Raw genomic sequence first — 20,310 nt, 5'->3', positions numbered from 1 at the left:
TATTGATGAATCACAGTGTTTCTGTTGTGGATGTCCTCTTCTTCTGCTTCCTCTCCTTCTCTGTCCACAGGCTCCACAGCTGCCACAACACCCCCATCTGGACCATCCTCCTGCAGAAAAGGCGCCTGTTGTCGCAAAGCCAAGTTGTGAAGCATACAGCAGGCCACGATGATCTGGCACACCTTCTTCGGTGAGTAGAATAGGGAACCACCTGTCAGATGGAGGCCGAACCTGAACCTGGCCTTCGGTAGGCCGAAGGTCCTCTCTATAACCCTCCTAGTTCGCCCATGGGCCTCATTATAGCATTCCTCTGCCCTTGTCCTAGGATTCCTCACTGGGGTCAGTAGCCAATGCAGGTTGGGGTAGCCAGGGTCACCTTCAAATGTCGAGGGAAATCTGTTAGACACACACTAACCCTTAGGGACATCCCCAGACCCAGACACCTAGTCACACTGTATAGGCTCCATGTCCTCACCTAATAGCCACACACAGTGCCTCTGGAGTTGCCCCATCACATAAGGGATGCTGCTATTTCTCAAAATGTAAGCGTCATGCACTGATCCAGGAAACTTGGCATTCACATGGGAGATGTACTGGTCGGCCAAACACACCATCTGCACATTCATTGAATGGTAACTCTTCCGGTTTCTGTACACCTGTTCACTCCTGCGGGAGGACCAAGGCCACATGTGTCCCATCAATGGCACCTATGATGTTGGGGATATGTCCCAGGGCATAGAAGTCACCTATCACTGTAGGCAAATCCTCCACCTGAGGGAAAACAATGTACCTGCGCATGTGTTTCAGCAGGGCAGACAAGACTCTGGACAACACCTTGGAAAACATAGGCTGGGACATCCCTGATGCTATGCCACTGTCTCTTGAAAAGACCAACTTGCCAGTAAATGGAGTACTGCCAGCACCTGCACTAGAGGGGGGATTCCGGTGGTATGGCGGATAGCTGACATCAGGTCTGGCTCCAATTGGGCACACAGGTCCAGGATTGTGGCATGATCAAGTCTGTAGGTGACAATTACATGTCGCTCCTCCATTGTTGACAGGTCCACCAGTGGTCTGTACACAGAAGGATGCCACCACCTCCTCATCTGCCCCAGCGGACGTGCTCTATGGAGGAGAACAGCAAGCAGAGAGTCAACCAACACTGCGTACGTTAACACAACTTTATTCCTCAATTTTTTTAAACCGCTATGTGCCTGTATTAGTGTGTATGCAAGGCCAAGATATGTGTGACGCATTTAAAATTAATGCCATGTGGCCCCCTAAAATGGCGGCTGCCTGACCTGTAATGTGGGACAGGGGGATATGAGTTAACTGCGCTGGCAATGTACACCGTCGCGGTAGGCGGTCGTAGACCGCGGCGCAATCCTGCATTGGTTAACATTGGACCCTATGGGTCCGAGGAGCCAACGCCGATGTACGCCAGCGGTGACAGTATGCACCGCCGTGGACGTGACCGCCATTTTTAATCACTTGATACATGATCTTCGACAGGAGAGTACCTACACTGCAAGTGCTGCTGTGACCTCACTCTGGAAGAGATAATGGCTCATGTGTCTGGGGAAAAGGCCTCTGCCTTCACCACAGAGGAGTTGGAGAAACTAGTGGATGGGGTCCTCCCCCAGTACACACTACTCTACGGTCCTCCAGACAAACAGGTAAGTACATTGTGAGCATGCTGAATGGGCGATGCCTGTGTGGAGTGGTGTGGATGGAAGATGGGGGGGAGAATGAGGCGTGCATCAAACAACGTTGAGTGCATGTGCGTCATGGCAAGGGTAGGGATGCGTGCCAATGATTCTGACGGTGCGGACGGTTATATCTTCTCCTTTTCCCCTGTACTATTCCTTTAGGTCAGCGCCCACCAGAAGAAGGATATTTGGTGAGGGGAGCTCCACGGCGGGAACAGGAGCTGAGACCAGTGACACGGACTCCTCCTCTGATGGGAGCTCACTTGCGGTGGCGGGCAGGCCCCTCTGTGCCCACCGCATCTACAGGCACAGCTGCCACCCCCCCTACCAGCACCATCCTCCCAGCAGCCCCTCAGTGTGTGCCCCGTGGCCGCTCACCCAGGAGGCTGGGCATCTCCTTCGCCCCAGGCACCTCAGCCCCTACCCCAGTCAGCCCTGCTACCCTCAGTGAGGAGGCCATTGACCTCCTTAGGTCACTCACTGTTGGGCAGTCTACCATTTGAATGCCATCCAGGGTGTAGAGAGGCAGTTGCAACAGACCAATGCATACCTGGAGGGCATTCATTCTGGTCAGGCAGCACAACAGCTAGCTTTTCAGACTCTGGCCTCAGCACTGATGGCAGCCATAGTCCCTGTGTCCAGCCTCCCCTCTCCAACTTCCTCTACCCGAACCCACACCCCTGTACCTCAGCCTATCCCAAGCACACCATCAGACCAGCATGCACACACCTCAACACACAAGGGTAGCTCTGGCAAACACAAGCACCACACATCCCACAGGCACTCACACAAGCATCATACCCATGCACACATACCAAAATCCACTGCCTCCACTGTGTCCCCCTTCTCCATGTCTTCCTCCTCCCTTCCTGTCTCGTCTCCACTCACACCTTCATGCACTACATCTTCATCCACTACGTCCATCACCAGCACACCCATTACCATACCCCGCTCACATACACTCACCACCCCACTACCATTCACACATCCCCTGTTTCCTCTCCCAAGGCATCTGTGAGCCCACCTTCCAAGGTACACAAATGCAGCCACACACGCACCCAACAGCCATCCACCTCACGACAGCCTCCAGCCCATGCACCTTCACCCAAAGTCAGCAAACGTACACCTCCTTCAACCACTACCTCTTCCTCCACTCCCAAACCCCCTCCATCTACCCTTCACAGAGTGTCCAAAAAACTTTTCCTGTCCAACCTTGACCTCTTCCCTTCACCTCCCCCACCCCTTCAGTCCCCTAGGGCCCACCTTTCCAGGTCCCAACCCAGCACCTCAGCCACCACATCACCGGGCACAGTGGTGCCAGCATTAACCGGCTTCTGGATTGCGCCAAGCAGCAGGGCAGCCAGTGTGCCAAGGAGCCAGACCACGGACAGTCCCCCACCTCAAAAGCATAAAAAGTTGGCCAGTCCCTGGCTGGAGAAAGCAAAACATCTACCACCAAAGCCTCTCCCAGGAGGACAGTTGGGAGTGGGAAGACAGCTGCGCCACCATCCAAAGTGGGGAAGGGGCACAGAAAGACTGGCAAGTCGCCGAAAAACTGCACAGCAGACAAGACCCCCACCACCACCGCTGCCAAGGACACCACCGCCACAAGCACCGCTGCCAAGGACATCGCCGCCACAAGCACCGCTGCCAAGGACACCGCCACCACAAGCACCACTTCACAGGACACCGCCGCCACCAGCAGCGCAGGCCAATGAGCGCCAAAAGCACCGACGGTACTGGGGCCGCCATGAGCAGGATGAAGCACTTTAGGCACCAAGCCCCCTCCAGAACTAGTGGAGAGATACATCCACTACCACAGTCCTTGGCAGGATGAAACACTCTGGGCACCAAGCCCACTCCAGAACCAATGGAGAAAGACATCCACTACCTCAGTCCTTGGCAGGATGAAGCACTCTGGGCACCAAGCCCCCTCCAGAACCAGTGGAGACTTTAACACCGACCGCCAGGGTTGTAATGATCACATTTGTTCTGTGCTGCACCCTGTTTCATGTTGCAAAACATATACAACTCAGACTGATTTTGGTCTGAAACACTTTTTCTCATTTAGGACGGGGGAGTACTCTGGTTGGATGAGCATTGCACATTAATAGGATGGGGGCACATGGGACGACATCTACTCCCATTAAGTGAACCTGATCAATATTTTAGATGAATAGTTTTTAAATTTGGTATGATGTAACCTTGACCTGTGTAATCTGGGTTTCCTCTGTAGCCCGACAATTTCCTAGGGTGTTTTCCTTCTCCATATCCTATGTAGCGATCATTCTCAATGAAGTGATGGCATAAAAAATGTTAAGTTGGCGTGATCACTTTGGAAGGCAATATTGTGTATTGACTATAAACAGATCTACAAAATCAGAGTTAAATATAGATGGTATGGATAAAGTATTGTATACCTGCTTCTTCGGATGATCGTATTTCCTTAGAAGCTTAGTATTAAAAGTAGGATCCTTTGAATCAAGAACAGAGGATTCATTCAAACTGGGGTTATTATATAGGAAAATACGTTTTACCAATGTGACGTTTACAACCTGTAAAATGCGTCATATATCTGGCCCCATGTTCCTGCATGGATTTTTTTACATATTTATTACAAGCCCAATTCAATGGTAAAGTTGGATTTGTAATACATATTTTACAAACAATACTACGAAAAATGGCCCTTTTACCTGCCTAAAGCATCTAGACCTTGATTTGCATGAGCTGCTAACTGTTACCCAGGAGCTGAAAATCTCTAGAGCTGAGACAAAGGCGTTGGGTGTTCCTCTGACATGGTGATTATCTGTGAAATGTCCTATACTTAATTAACTTCAAAGAGGCCTACCATGTCACATGCATATTTAGCTACAGGGCCTGCGTCCTTCTTTGTCGTTATAGCCATCCAGACACCAATTCCTGTAGGAAAGGAGCTGCTCCCAGAACCAGTTTTGAGTGTCCATCGAGGAGGGGTTGATCCTTTCCCTGACCACACTTCTGGGGAGTGCACAGGAGTGCTAGACAAGGGAAGGGATGATCTGCCAATTTGGGATTTAAGCAGAAAGAGACACTATGGGATTCTTTGTAGGCCTGGTGAAGTTCTGCTATGTGGAACTCTGTAAAGTGCCCAAAAAACTCTACCGTGCAATGTGGCATTCTGTGAGTGGCAGAGTTTGCGTAAGTTGTAGCATATGTGCCGATTTTCAGCATCAAGGGCCAGATGTATGAAACATTTTTGCACTCGCAAACGGTGCGAATCAGTAAATTAGTCCGTTTGTGAGTGCAAAAACGTGGTCTGCGATGCATGAAAGGCATTCACAGACCAAAAATAAGAAATCGCAAAATCTGCTAATTTTTGAGGTGCGACCTGGTTTTGCGAGTCGCATTTTGTGATTCGGTATTTCCAGTAGGAAATTGTGAGGTGCAAAATGCGAATCGCAAAATCCAAATCGCAAATAGATGCATCAAAAAATCGCAAATAGCGATTTTTCGCAGAATGGCATTTTGCACTTGCAAAATACCACTAAGTGAAAGCAGGTGGTAACCAGGTGCAACCTATATAAAGAGGCCCAGAATGCCTCAGACTCTTTTCCACAATGGCTGCACTCTACGTCATTGCGAGGAGGATGAGGATCCTGGCAGGTTTGAGGAGAGGGAGGAGGAGACAGGAGCGCATTTTCAGAGTGCGCATTACACTTTTTGACCTGACAGAGGAGGAAATATATGAGAGGTATAGGTTGAACTCAGCCATGATACTTGATCTGATAGTTGAGCTACAACCTCTACTGCAGCGCAGAACACTAAGGACACATAGTATCCCCACCCATGCGCAGGTATTATGCTCCCTACACCTACTCGCCTCAGGGAGCTATCAAGGGGTCATAACAGCGGCTGAGGGGTGTCACAGAGCACCCTCTCCAGATTTTTCAATGCATTTATCAACGCCATGCTAAGCAAACTCCAACAGTACATCAGATTCCCCCACACCCCACAGGAAATACAGCAGACAAAAATTTTGTTTTATCAGATAGCACAGTTCCCCCACGTCCTAGGTGCCATAGATGGCACACATGTGGCAATATGTCCACCATCAGTCACAGAATATGTGTACCGCAACCGTAAACACCAACATTCCATGAATATACAGGTGATATGCAATGCCTCCTATATCATAACTGATCTCGTGGCCAGGTACCCAGGGAGCACACATGATTCATACATCTTTCGTCACAGTGGCATTCACACAAGACTGCTAGCTGGGGAGTTTGGTGAAGGATATCTACTAGGTACTGTCACTCTTTACACTGGTGCATAGATAACAAACCCATATCAGATGGCAGAGTTACTCATCACACCTTCTGTCCCTTCCAGGAGACAGTGCCTACGCAGTGCGCACCTACATGATGACGCCCTACCTCAATCCCACAACACCAGCAGAACGGAGATACAATGCAGCACACAGGGCAACCCGCAACGTGGTGGAGCGCACATTTGGCCTCCTGAAGAGTCGCTTCCGTTGCCTCCACAAGAGTGGAGGGGCACTACAGTACAGTCCAGAAACCACATGTAGAATAGTGGCTACTTGTGCAATATTGCACAATATAGCTACAACCAGGGGCATACCTATAGAAATCAGTGACACTGAATCAGATGAGGATGACGATCCCATACCACCTCTACAGCCAGCAGACAGGACCAGTGCAGCAGATGGAAGGCAAAGGCGTGCTGACATCACACACAACCATTTCAGACGTGAGTATGAATGACAAAACTCCACTGACAACTGTACCTGTAGTGATAGAAATTTATTACCTTACGTCAGGTAATGAATGTTGAAAAATGAAGTAAACAGGTGATGGCAAAAACTAACATAAACAAATGAACTGAGTCCCGCAGTATTCCATCATAGTGGGAACACCAGTGTCAATGCGGCAAGAGTCACTTCCTCCTCCCACGCACACCACTCGGGTGCCCAGTTGACTCACTGGCACCCTGATTTCACCCTCAGTGGCAGTGCTGCACCTGGAACTGCACCATCTGATGTCTGATGCAGGTGCTGCCACACTACTAGGGCTCGAACTGTCCTCAGTGTCCCCCAAGGCTACCTCACTGGGAGTGGCAGATCTCTGTCCCATGACTAGTTCAATCACATTAGTGATTTGTACAAGGCCCTGGACCACATCCCTGCTGGTGTGTGCATCCTCCACTTGGGCCGCCACAACGCGACGGGCGATGAGTGCTGTGGAGTTTGCATCCTGTTTGAGGACCTGCAGTAGTTTGCAAACATTGTCCTGAAGCGGTGTTCCTGTCTGCGTCGGCTCACCCTTTCGTGGCGCAGCTCCTCACAGAGGTCACGCACTGCACTAGTGAGGTCCATAGTGTCCTGAGAGGCCTGCATCTGTCCTTCACGCAGCTGGGTGATGTTGCTGATCAGTGTGCCAAGTTGCCGATGCAGGCCCATCATATGCCTATTGTGGACTCTCAGGTTCCGGTTCAAACTCAATATTCTCCTGTTTTGCAGGCGCTGTTGCTGCAACATAGCAGCCTCAAGTCCCCCGAACAAGGATGGACCCTCACCTGCCTCATGTGGTTGCTGCTGGGACACTATGGCACTCCTGCGATGTGCTGCATGACCCCTGTCCTCAGGTATCTGGCTGCGCCTGTCTGGTGCAGACGGTGTGCTTGGCCCCTCCTGCTGCACATCCGAGTCGCCACTGAGGTCTGGCAGTGGTAGTGGCCTGGGCCTGCGGTGCACAGTGATGTTGAGGGACCCACTGGTGTTGGTGTCAGAGGGCTGCTGGGTGTCCGTCTCCCCTACACAAGGACTGTGTGTAGCTGCTGGGCCAGGCCCACCTGCAACAACAATATGTAGCATGTCAGTTCTGTATGTTACATTATCTGTCCGAAAATGGCAATAAAGGTACAGGTACTGCTCTACATGGTGTTGTGTGTGTTGTGTTACCTTGGGTGTCACTATGCTCCTTACATTGTCATGCTACTGTCTGTACTAGTTTGTGGACCGCAACTCCCATAATGCATTGTTGTGCTGCTTCTCCGATGTGGACTGGACTACTTCACACACTACTTCACATTACATGCTAATTCCTAAGTGGCTTTTATGCATGCACATATTGGGTTCACACAACAAACTTGCACTTACCTTGGCTGGTACTCGGTTGAGCGGAGGTGTCGATATCTGTGACCCCTGTCACTGCTTTAGGGAGGAGTCTGGATTCCACCAGGTCCTCCAGTGGTGTGGCAGGTGGTTCGGTTGGTGGTCCGCCTTCTGTGCCCCTGGCCTCTGCAAGTCTCCTTGCCACCCTCTCCTTTGCCCGGGACTGCAGGTCGTACCACCTTTTCTTAATCTCCTCAATGGAGCGCTGTGCCACTCCAATGGCGCAGATTTTTCCCTGGATGTCAAGCCATAGCTTTCTTTTCTCTCTCTCAGGAACCTGGAGTGATGATTTACCAAACAGGCAGTCATGGCTCCTCACAACCTCTTCTGTCAGTACCTCCAGCTCCTGTTGACTGAACTTGAGTTTGCGCTTCCTCTCCTGCTTCTCCTGTGATGTACCTTGGGGCTCCATTCTGGCTCAGGAGTTGCTGCTCCTTCAGAGTGCTGCTCTATGTGGCTGGGCTGCTCTCACTCAGGATGCTGGTTTGGGTGTGGCACCTGAAACTGCCTGGGATGACCCATTTCCTGCTGGTGATGTCATCAGGCTCCTCCAGGTGTGCATTCTCGAACTTTCTCGCATTTTGTGATTTTTTACCGAATCGCAAAAAAATTGCAAATTGCGAGAATGCAAATTGCGATTGGGTAAATGGGCCTCGCAAAGCACAAATAGCGATTTTTAAGAAATCGCTAATTCCGATTCGCAATTTTGTTACATAGCCAATTGCGACTCAGAAATAGCGATTTCTTAATAATCGCATTTTGCGATTTGCAGACCCCAGTTTTCATACATATGGCCCCAAGAGTTTCTCCTGCATTGTAAAATCAGCATGAACAGCATAAGGAAAAGTGCATTCACTTATTTCTGTCACTTTAGTAGATTGTCTACTCAAGCTGCTGCTTCCGCAATGCGAGTGGCAACTTTCTCAACATGAGCAGTAGTGACCTGCCACCTGTGTTCAGAAATCTTACACGTGATTGTCAACTTAGCTATTTCTCTCACGTGGCTCACAAATGTTAAGTGGGGAAAACTCTTCGAACTCTGCTGGTGGAGTGGAATTCTTCATCCATCCCTAATTGTTTGCAACAGAGCTAACATGAACAGCTGCAAAAGTGGATAGGGTTAACCTGAGAACCTTTTCCCTATTGCTTAGGGAGGAGCCAGCAGTGATACCCATTCACAGCCCAGACATAAATTTGGCACCTCTGGACACATTCTTCAGAACACTGCTGGACCTGTGAAAGAAGACAGAAGAAAGACTGCACCTGCTGTTGAGACCTGTGACTAGAGCCCTAAGTGCAGTACTTGTTCCCACTTGCACCCAGGCCAAAGAAGGGGACTCCAAAGATCAGTTGACTGACCTTTTATTAAGCTCCAGAGACACAAATGTAAGAAGCACACTTTCCCGGCAGAACCAGTTGGCCATTTTCAACTGAACCTGCCCTGAGCTCTGCCGGTAGCTTCTGTTAGAGTACGTCTTGACTCCAAGTACTGTTTCTGAGGTCCTAGAACCCTTAGTTGGTGTCAGCGTATACCTGTCCTGCCTAACCATACAACCTCGGACTTAGAAACTGTTTCAAATTTATTTTTTGCCTTGAGAACCAATAGAAAGCCAGGACCAACCTGCAAGTCAACCCTATGAAGGTGCAACTCTGTTGGGCCAAACATTCAAGGTGCTCTATCTCAATGTTTTTCTGTAGCAGCAAATCCATTTTAGTGGGATGTCGTGGAGAAGGTATGAAGCCTCATAAAGTCCTTTTCAGTTACATTTTGCAGCCTTGAATCGGTGAGGAAACTGAGCTCCATCAAAACAAAAAAGTGACTAAGTCTGAATGTATAACTTGTCACCAGGAGTGAAGGCGGTAAGGATATCAGGATGTTCAGAGTCCTTCTTTGGGTTTGAATTTTGAATTTCCCAGCTCAGAGATTTTCCACCTAAAGTAAACAGCTTCACTATGACATCATCCATTGGTTATGTGACCTCATGGAGCCCTTCTCGACCATAGTCTGCAGCCCTTCACCACTGAGGATTTTTTTACTTCATTTCAGTGACTAAGGGTCTGATTTATATTTTGACAGACGAGTTACTCTGTCACAGCGGTGAGTGATATTGCTTCTGCCAAAATCTAAATCCCATTAAATCCTATAGTAACACAGTAAGAACACTACAAAGGACTCCACACCAGGTTAGAAAAACAGCCAATATTTAACTGAATAAAACAAGACCAAAGCAACAAAAATCCAATGTACCCTAGTCAAAAAATATCTTTTTAAATGTTTAAGCAAGTCTTAATCCATAGGATTGAATGGATGCATCCCTTTAGCAAAAAGTACCCGGGATGCATCAAAAGACGATGTGGGTCACAAGGTAGGTGAGGCACTCGAAAAGCAAAGCGATGTGTTGGTTCCTTACTGCGCAGGGGAGGTGATGCATAGATTCTTTCCTCACAGGTGAAACACTGCCTCTGTTTCTTACTGGCAGGGGAGGTGATGTGTTCATTGGTTCCTCTCAGGAAAAATTATGCATTGATTTCTTGACATGCAAATTTGGTTCCTTACTGCAGTGAGGGGTCAATAAAAAAATTGCCACCCAGGGATGATGCATGGTAATTCCAGACATGCTGTGTTGATGGGACCATGGAGAAACAGGCACTGCGTTGATTCCAAAGCCATGAAACAGGTGGTGTTTTGATTCTCCAGCCCCGGGGCAACAACTGAATCAATTCTCCAGCCACGGGCAAGTACTGTATTAATTCTTCAGGCACTAGGCAGACATGGCATAGATTCTTCTGGCATGGCGCATTGATGTGTGGATTTTCTCCTTCAGGTCAGGTCTCAGCCATATTTACAGGGCGGCTCATGCATAGCACAATCTGTGCTGCAGGCCTGCTAGTAACATTTGAGTTACAGATCATTGGCACACACTATGAACTGTACTAGGGACTAGTAAATCAAATATGTCAGTCATGGGGAAACCAATCATCAACATATTTTAGACAGAGACTATATGCACTTTAGCACTGGTTAGCAGTGGTAAAGTGCCCAGAGTCTTAAAGCCAACACAATAGGTCAAAAATAATAGGAAGAAGAGGCAAAATGTTTGGGGCTAACACTGTAAAAAGGGCCAGGTCTAACACCTATGGGAGTTAGATTTTGGCTTATAGGAAATATGTCACCATTGTGGCAGAGTAACTCATCTGTCAGTATCTAAATAAGACCTTATGTCAGAAGGTAAAACTTCTAATTGGGTTAATCCTTTCTTCCATACCTTCTAAATGCCAACACATTTTCTGACGTTATTCCTGACTGCCCCTCACCATAGCCACCAGGGTTTGAGCTCATGTTAACTGTAACATTTACTGGACCTACCGTCCCCTCTAACTAACATTCCACTTTCTCACAGGTTTTCTTCTGGAATTTATCTGGATCGGGATGTAATATCTCTCAGTTATTAAACAATTTCCTGAATGAGTATGTATCTGTTAGATCTTTTAATTCCTTTTACTTTCCTCCATCTGAATTGGCTGTATTGTATACTTTCTCCAAGGTTGCATGGGCATCTGTCTGTACTACCACATCGTTCTTTAGCTAAGAATTGGCCAAAGTTTGCAATATCATACTCAATGTTGTGGACACTTGCTCTATTCATGCCAACAATTTTCTTAGCAGTGAAGGAACATAACCAAGTATTCTTTGCAAGGCCTGTAATGAATCTGATATGAAAATATGTTCACTCTTCGGCAGCAGAAAGTTACGAAACCTTTGATCGTAGTGCCTGGAATTCCAGCCACATTCCATGCTAACAGGGTTTTTTCCTTTCCCTCCAATACCTATTGTATGGCACTTCTAATTCCCTAGCTTCAGGAGCAGATTCCAAAGCCAGTAAAGCTGGAGTGTGAGGAACAGAGCCAGACACACCTTTTATTTCCACTGTGTATTTCCCCTGTGGGCTGGTGCCCTGGAGGACAACTATTGAAAGCCCCTCTTTGTGCCTCGGTCACTTTACCCAGCTCAACAAGGTTAATTGAAGCAGGCACAGTGAGGCCTCAAGAGAGAGAGAAACAGAGGGAAGAGGAAGGCTGAGAGGGAACGGTGAGAGAAAAAAAGAATGAGAGACAAAGAATGAATGTATGGAAAGAGAGAGGTTGCGAGGAGTTGAAGGATACAGGGCTGGTTTGAACATTTTTACTAGGGTTTCTTTTAGACAACACTGCAGACTGATTTGGTGGTTTTGAGTGGTCAATGAATTAACCAGCACATTCAATTGCAGCTCATCAGGTTATTCACCACCTGCCTGCCTCGCCCTTCGGAATAAGGAGACACGCTTCTGGCTGAACAGAAGGATAATATACTCAGGAATATGAAACAATGAACAAAGTGGGCCCACTGTAGGTATCAGTGACTGTATGGAAACTTTGGAGTGGTGAGTGACATTTATCAATCTACTTTAAAAGATGATAACTGGAATACCTGTTGAAATAAGACTGTAACTAAAAGCACATACCCATGCCTTTTCCTATGAAGTAGTATAATACACTCTACTTTCCTAGGTAAGAAGCCATTTTCAAGAAAAGCATAACAGCAATCATAAGGAACTGTTTTATTTTGATAGTGACACAGTGAGAAATGACCCAATAGCCCAATAGGGGAAAATCATGAGCTAAGATTAAGGCAATTAGGATCTCGATACATTAATGACCTTGGATCCTGTGAAGCAAAAGGTGTGAATACTAATGAAGAACTAGTTAACTATTTAAAATGAATGACAGAAACCTGGCTGTCTAAGTAGATGAGGGTGCATGATATTATTGATTTTATGTTTGCCATTTTGGTGAGTGAGAGGAAGAGAAACCTGAATTAACATTTTTCTTTAATTATTTACTGATGCAGCATGTTTGATTGTTAGCAGAAGAGATGGTATGCACTGATGGACTTTTCTATGGACAAAATATGAGTAAGCCCACTTGGGTAATATTGTCTGTAGTAATTCGATTTTTTGAGGATCACGTCGTTTGTGGACTACCCATTAGGGACTGAAATTATTCTGTTTATATAATTGTATATGGTACGCAAAGTACATGGTTGAGTTATTATTGCTTTATAATGAAAATAACTACTAGCACATTGACAAGTGGACGGTCATTAGCAAATAACGACCAGGGTGTAAGTCTTGTACTGAATTCACATATAATAAGACATTATTTTTTTTAATTACATTTTTATTGTCATTGGTTTCCAGTAAGATTGAAGTAAGTCTGTTTTTTATTTTAAATGGAAGGGCCCAGCAGTAGATAAGCAACTGCAGTAACAGGCTGAAACGCTTTCTTGTTTGGATTAAATAAATGGCATAATCTCACTCGCTCTTGGAGTGCCTTTCTTCCTTACAGCAGGTGGAGACTGTTTATTTATAAACGCCACCGGTGTTTAGGTGCGGAGAGACAATGCCAACCAAGTGATTGTGTTTTTTATATATATATATATATATAAATATATATATATATATATATATATATACATATATATACATATATATATATATATATATATATATATATATATATATATATATATATATATATATATACACATATATATATATATCTACATATATATATATATATATATATCTACATAGATTATATATAGATAGATTGATAGATAGAAATCTATAGATAGATAGATAGATAGATAGATAGATAGATAGATAGATAGATAGATAGATAGATTGATAGATATTAACTAGGTAGTGTTAGTTAGGTCTGATTTTCCATAGAAAGAGCGTGCATTTTTTGGTTTGCTAATAACTTTAGGCCCATTTTATGAATTGTCACACAACTTTCCTAAAAAAGTTCATGCACCTCAGCTCCTTCCTGGAATGTTTTGGGGGTGATCTGCCAAGAGGGGAAGAGGGGGCGGAAACTATGGGGTCGGTTCCAAAATCTAAAATCCTGCATTTTCCAAAGACTTCTTTAGGACAGGTTATAGCAAAAAATGCTAAACAGGATTACACCAAACTTGGCAGGAAGCTAGATTTTAGTCTTCAGGTTGTGCTCTTTGTGAGTTTTTGTACATCCATTCAGGAGTTTTGAAATATTAATGGTCAAGAACAATTGTAGATTTTGGCAATTGGGCTCACAAGAGTCTCTGAGTCTCTTGCGGTAGCGTCAACTGAAAAATAGAGCATTCTGATTGGCTCAGGAAGCTTTATTTTCTCTTCGGCCATCTTGCTTTTGGGGGAATCAGCCTACCGTGAGCGCTCTGATTGACTGTCAGCAACATGAGAAAAATGTTGCTGAAAGCCATTACAGAAATTGGGAACTTACTCCTCTGCCCTGAAGTTGTGACCATCCTGGGGGCCAAAAAATAAATGACAAAAAAATGTGTGAGCCCGGGAGATGCTTGTATGATCGAAAAATAAAACAAAAAAGAAAATGGTGACTGGGCCACATTTATTTATTATAAGCCCGAGGGAGCCTACCTACAGGGCCAAACACAGTTTTTGTGTGGAGACGGGTTGCACGGCCCGCCTCCCCAAGCCATTAGAGGCCCGGAGTGTCCAACCCTGGGGCCTATCTTATCATTTATGGGGAAAAGACTATGCAACCTGCTCCCTGAGACTGAAAAGGTTCTTGGGAGCCCCCTTCTAGGTCCAGCTTGGCAACAGTGTCCCAGGGTGCCTACCTGGGAGATCACTTTAGATCTGTTTCTATGGAAACAGATCTAAATATTGCCACTGGATGTAGGGAGCTAGCTGGGGCCACGAGGGAGTTGGGGCTCCCTGAGGTCCCCAATGAGTATATGGTGGGTGCCTTTCATGGGCACCAGGGCCCCCACCTTTTGTTGAGCAGAGTCCCAGGGGTTGGGGGCCCCAGGGTGAAAATTGGCCCAGGGAGGGGGGCCATGTGCCCCCCTCCCCCTTTATAATGTGGCCAGGCCCTGGCAGAGGGGTCCCTTGGGCCAAAGTGCACCTGGGGAGGGGGCCATATGTTTCTTCCCCAATAAAATGCGGCCAGGTCCTGGGGGATGGGGTCACAGGGGCCAAATTCTGCCAGGGGGGGGCACATGGCTCCCTCCTCCTACTTAAAAATGTGGCAGGCCCCATGGATGGGGTCCCCGGGGATAAAATTGGCCTGGGAAGGGGGGGCCATATGCCTCCCTCCCATTGACCATACTGCCGGGTCCCAGGAGATGGGGTTCCTGGGCCAAAATAAGCCCTGGGTTGTGGGCCACGTGGGCCCTCCCACTTCAAAATGGTGCCAGGCACCGGTGATGGGGTCCCTGCGGCTGAAACCAGCCTAGGAAGAGTGGCTGCATGCATCCCTCCACCTACACAAAAATCCCTCGGCCCCGGGAGATGGAATCCCCAGGGCCGAAATCACCTCAGGGAGGGGGGCCATGTGACTCCTCCCCATAACAATTGCCATCTGCTTGTGGCCTTGTCATTGGCTGTACACCTCAACAGATGCCGGTTTATGGGCTTTTAACAGGATGAGGAGCCCATCTCTAATGGGCTCTCACTAGCAGCTTCATCTAAAGATTGTCCCCAAATAGGGCCATTATTTGCACATTTTCTGATGCAACTGGATGAGAATACAGAGAGTCCATACATAAAGCAACTAAGGGACTGGGTACATGCTTCATCCCTTCACCACTCCTTGGGATCAGAGGTCTAATGTTGCTCCAGGCCCCATCTGTCCACCAGTCAGAAGATTCAGGACTGCCAGATGTACATCCGCTCCTTGGCTTCATGTTTGGTGTCACAACTCCACTTTGACACATCCCCCTGCCAGCTGTTTCTGTGGTCCAGGTCAAGTCTATGGATCCTTGGCCATCACGTCCTCTCACATTCTCTAATACAGCACTGTGTGCCACCAGGTTCTTCACCTTGACATTTATCAATTCAGGACATTACTCGGGCCGCTGCAAGTAGTGGGCTTCTTCCAATCACAGTGGACCATTGCAATTGTCAGAGCCCCTGCCATCCAAGCAAAGCTATGTCTGCAACTCTCCCACCTTCCCCCTCGCAGTCCACCTCAGTCCTGGGAGGGCACACCTTGATTCAGGCTTCAAGGCCACAATGTGGATGCCATGATGGGCTCACCTTGTCACAGGATCATTGTCTCTCACTGCCTATTTCTGTACTTGAAAATGAAGGTAAGACTGTCTGTCAGCCCCCATAATTGTCAAACGGATGCCAACGTCATCGGTTGAATGAGGTGTACTAATTTAATACCAGGATATTGATGCATACAGGGTGACCAGAAAAGAAGCTGATGTCAGGTGCCTAATCCATCAGTTGCTGACCACGCCTCCTGCAGCATTTAGCACACTGATATAAAATGTAATCATTTTAAGTACAACTTCGTAGCATGACCAGAATGTATTGCCTTGTATTTATCGGCATTGTGTAACATTAGTATAAATTATTTTTGCTAAGACGAAAAAATATATATTTAGGTCCGATTGTTCTTAATTAAACTAAGCTCATTTAAACAAACATACCCCATACGTTTTAGATTTTCCAGCTGCATTAGGCATGCCGTACAGCTGTATTGTCTTTTACCATATGCCTTATTTTTCTGCAAAACACATTGACGCAGTAAGGCCACATTAGTATTTTATAACCAGGAGACGCTCTATTATTTACATTGAGAAGCTTGCTGTACGTGCATTCAAATATAAGACATCAACGTCTAATAGGAGGTTGGATTTTGTTATAAAATATTAATAACAGTTGCACAGATTCCAAAGATAAGCACAGCTGCCATTATATCCCTGTTAATATAACAAGATAATGAACACATTTGTTAATATTATTAAAATGAGCATAGAGTGAATCCTTAAAATGGCCCAAAGCAGCACTCAAATATTGATTTACGTGGAGGTTGTAGGCTCTTCATTATTAAAACCCACGCCTCCAGTTCAAAGCTTTTATTACTTAGATGGTGATATTGCACAAGACTACTGCACATGGCGGCAGTCTCGTCTTCCTGTCGTAAATTACTTTTTGAATAAAGACACGGAAGCCTGGCTCAATCGGTTATCCTTAGGTATCAGCAGAACATTCTTCTGACTCATGCACGTGACAAAGATATCAGATTCGTAGAGGTTTTGGTCAGTATTTTTATCCATCATTCTCCGCTCTTCTTCCCACCCTCATAGTCACATATGGGACCTTGTCACATCAAATGAGCACTACAAGTGCCTAATGCCAATTTAGACTATGACAGGATCACAAATAAAATTTTACTGACACTATTTAATGTCCATAGTGGTAAGGTGACCTAATGACGTGTTTAGTGCAAACACCTTTTACCCCGATATTATTAAATCAATTTTCTGGAGGTGTTAATGCTTGACAAGATTGAGCATATTTGTTGAGAGCATTTTGTCCTGGTAGTGATGTCTTCCGTTGATTTTCTTGCCGCTTGGTTTGTTTGATGAATTATTGCACTGGGATGCTGTGATTTGCCCTGTCATATTGTAATTTATTTTGTTATGTTGCTTTGTGTATGCTGTTATGTTATAGTATGTTACGTTATGTTATGCTATGTTATGTTGTGCTATGCTCTGTTATGTTTATTTTTATAATGCATCACCCATTAGAGTATCTTGAAATATAGGGCGCACTTTCCTTGTTTGCGCCACGGTGCACCTTCACACAGTAGAAGTGCATTCTATATTGCTGAATGTACTGCCCTCAGGGCAGCTGTTAACTTGTGATGCTCTGGGGTGCAGTGCATTCAAGTGAAATACAGTGCAGCTTACTAGGCAACAACTCGCCTGCACTTTTAAAAGGGAGGAGAGATCTCCTTGCCTGCAGATGCATTGAGTGACCGAATCCACCGACTAGGGGATTTTGGGGGTCCATAGGATCCATTAACCCCTCTAGAGGGCTGCCATTAGAGGGCACACTAACAGGTCACCATTTTTTTGTGCCGTGCTGTCAGTGTGCCTCCAGAGTTCTTCTTTACCTTTGCACCCACATCTATAATACAGTGCAGGAGCAGAGGAAATTAGGGAATGACCTCTGATTATACAGCTGGTGCTACATGTGCACGACCGCTATCTTTGTTACAGAAGGGGCCGCACAAGCATCTGTGGCCCCTTCTGTAATACTAAACTGTCTCGTGAGTGAGACAAGGCTGTTGTGCCCTGGGGTACTTTGTGTAATACTGCCCAAGGTGTGTTTACTTGTACAAAACCATGCAAAATCAGCAGTTATGGTTAGAGTTCTTTTAAGTAACTATAACTCACGCCCTAAGGTAACTATAACTTGCGCCCTTGCCATGAACAGTTTTTTTATCAATAATTTGTTTTGCAAATGTTGCAGTAATAATATCAAAGATGACATACAGGATGTCATCAATGATAGAGTATGTGGAGTAATTCGTCGTGCATGGCAAAGACGCAAATTATAGTTACCTTAAGGGCGCGAGTTATAGTTGCTTAAAAAAACTCTAACTATAACTGCTGCATTTCAATGGTTTTTTAACATTAAAGCAATTTTAATTACTATATTTTATTCCAACCTCCGCCCCTCACAACCTTCGACCATGTGTGGCGGGGGTTGGTCGCACAGCTGGGCCTACAGCTAGGCCTTACAGCCAAGCCCTTATAACCACCCAATTCCACGCCATGCGTCCTTTGGCTGTGGGCAGTTCAGGTTGGCCACAGGCCCTGTGTCTGTCAGTGGATCTGTGAGTGGGTGCGTGAGTGTGTGAGTGGGTCTGAAAGTGGGTGTGTGAGTCTGAGTGGGTGTAAGGGGGTGCATGAGTGTCTGAGTGGGTGTGTGAGTGGACGCATGAGTCTATGAGTGCATGTATGAGTGAATGATTTAGTGTATCAATGAGTCTGTGTTTTTTCTTTCAAATTTTTCAATATTCACAAATAATTCACAAAAATTCACAAATGTTCACAAATATCATGCATGGTGACGCAAAATTATTTTGAAGCCATAATTTGCACCTAAAACACACCTAGATCACACCCCTGGTGGTCAGGGTACCGTCACCCTGATCCCTTATGCCACTTTCAATTTGGATTTTCATCCCCAGGGACCATGTACGTGAAATAAAATAGCAGCTACAACTTTGTAGTCAAGTTGCATTCAGCCGATTGCAACGCTTCTTTTTGCATGCATATTTGGAACAAAATTGTGAATTTTGCTAATTATTCATGACATACTTGTGGCCAGAGATATACACATTTATTTTCCCTTTAATATCTCAAAAACTACTGAAAAGATTCACAGTAAATAAGCAAAAGTGGAATCTGCGTACTGACAGCCAGCTTTCTGCCAAATTTGGTGCAATTCCGTCCAGTAGTTCAACCTGTAGTTGTGTCTGAAGAATCCTATGGGAATTAAAATGGGAAATGCAATGTATTTTGAGCCCCCATTTTTCTCGATCCCCGCTTGACAGATCACCCCGAAATGTTCCATGCAGAACAAGAATCACCGCAACCTTTTTTTTGGAAACTTTTGTGACTTGTCATAAATATGTACCATGTTACTAATGCTGATTACCCTCACAGTTCACCAAAATACAGCAAGAAGCGATATCACTTACTTTAAATACATTAAAACTCAAATTACATTACTTAGTTGCAATATGCAAAATAAACATCTGCACATCATAATATGCAATCCAGGAAAATGTAAATAAATTAGCACTCACAGTTTAGGAACAACACAAAATTGATAATACTTGTCACTAAATTTTAATACATTACAAATTACTAAATCATTACATTACTTACCTTCAAAAGGCAACATTAACATCTAAGCAACATAATATTTAATCCTCTTAAATGTAAACAAAATACCACAGCTGGTTCGGGCAAAATGCAAAATATAAAACTACATGGCTGATTGGTACCTTTGGTAAACACAGCCATCAACCTATCACATTACCATTTCCATGCCCCATGTTTGTGATATACCATCAACTGTAGAAGGTATACTATAGCATAATTGTATATAAGTAAGTTTTCTACAGCTTATAACTTTACAAATGCTTACACTATTTATATATATCCAACCACAAAATTAACATGCACATCTTACAAGTCACATCTTGGAGATTAAACATTGAGTTGTTTTCATATAATTTGTGGCATCTTTTAGTTAATTTACACACTATATCCACTCCAAACTTTAAGAGTTGCCTTTATGCCACTGCACTCTATGCTATTTACAGTATGCCAGGCCACTTTACGACTGCAACCCTTGCTGATGAAGCCTTACTGATTCATCCACGTGCTCAGGAGTAAAAAGGCTGCTACCATTGGAAAAAAGGTGTGAACCCCCCCTTGCCTGGAGAAACCCTCTATACTTGTAACCTCCACCTGCTTGTCACAGCACTTAATTTACTCCTGCATGCTCCACAGGATGGTGATACAATAATGCTGCCCCAATAAGACCCAGA

Source organism: Pleurodeles waltl, chromosome 10 (assembly GCF_031143425.1).
Source record: "Pleurodeles waltl isolate 20211129_DDA chromosome 10, aPleWal1.hap1.20221129, whole genome shotgun sequence".
NCBI classification, from domain to species: domain Eukaryota; kingdom Metazoa; phylum Chordata; class Amphibia; order Caudata; family Salamandridae; genus Pleurodeles; species Pleurodeles waltl.
Note: the sequence above shows the minus strand (reverse complement) of the source record.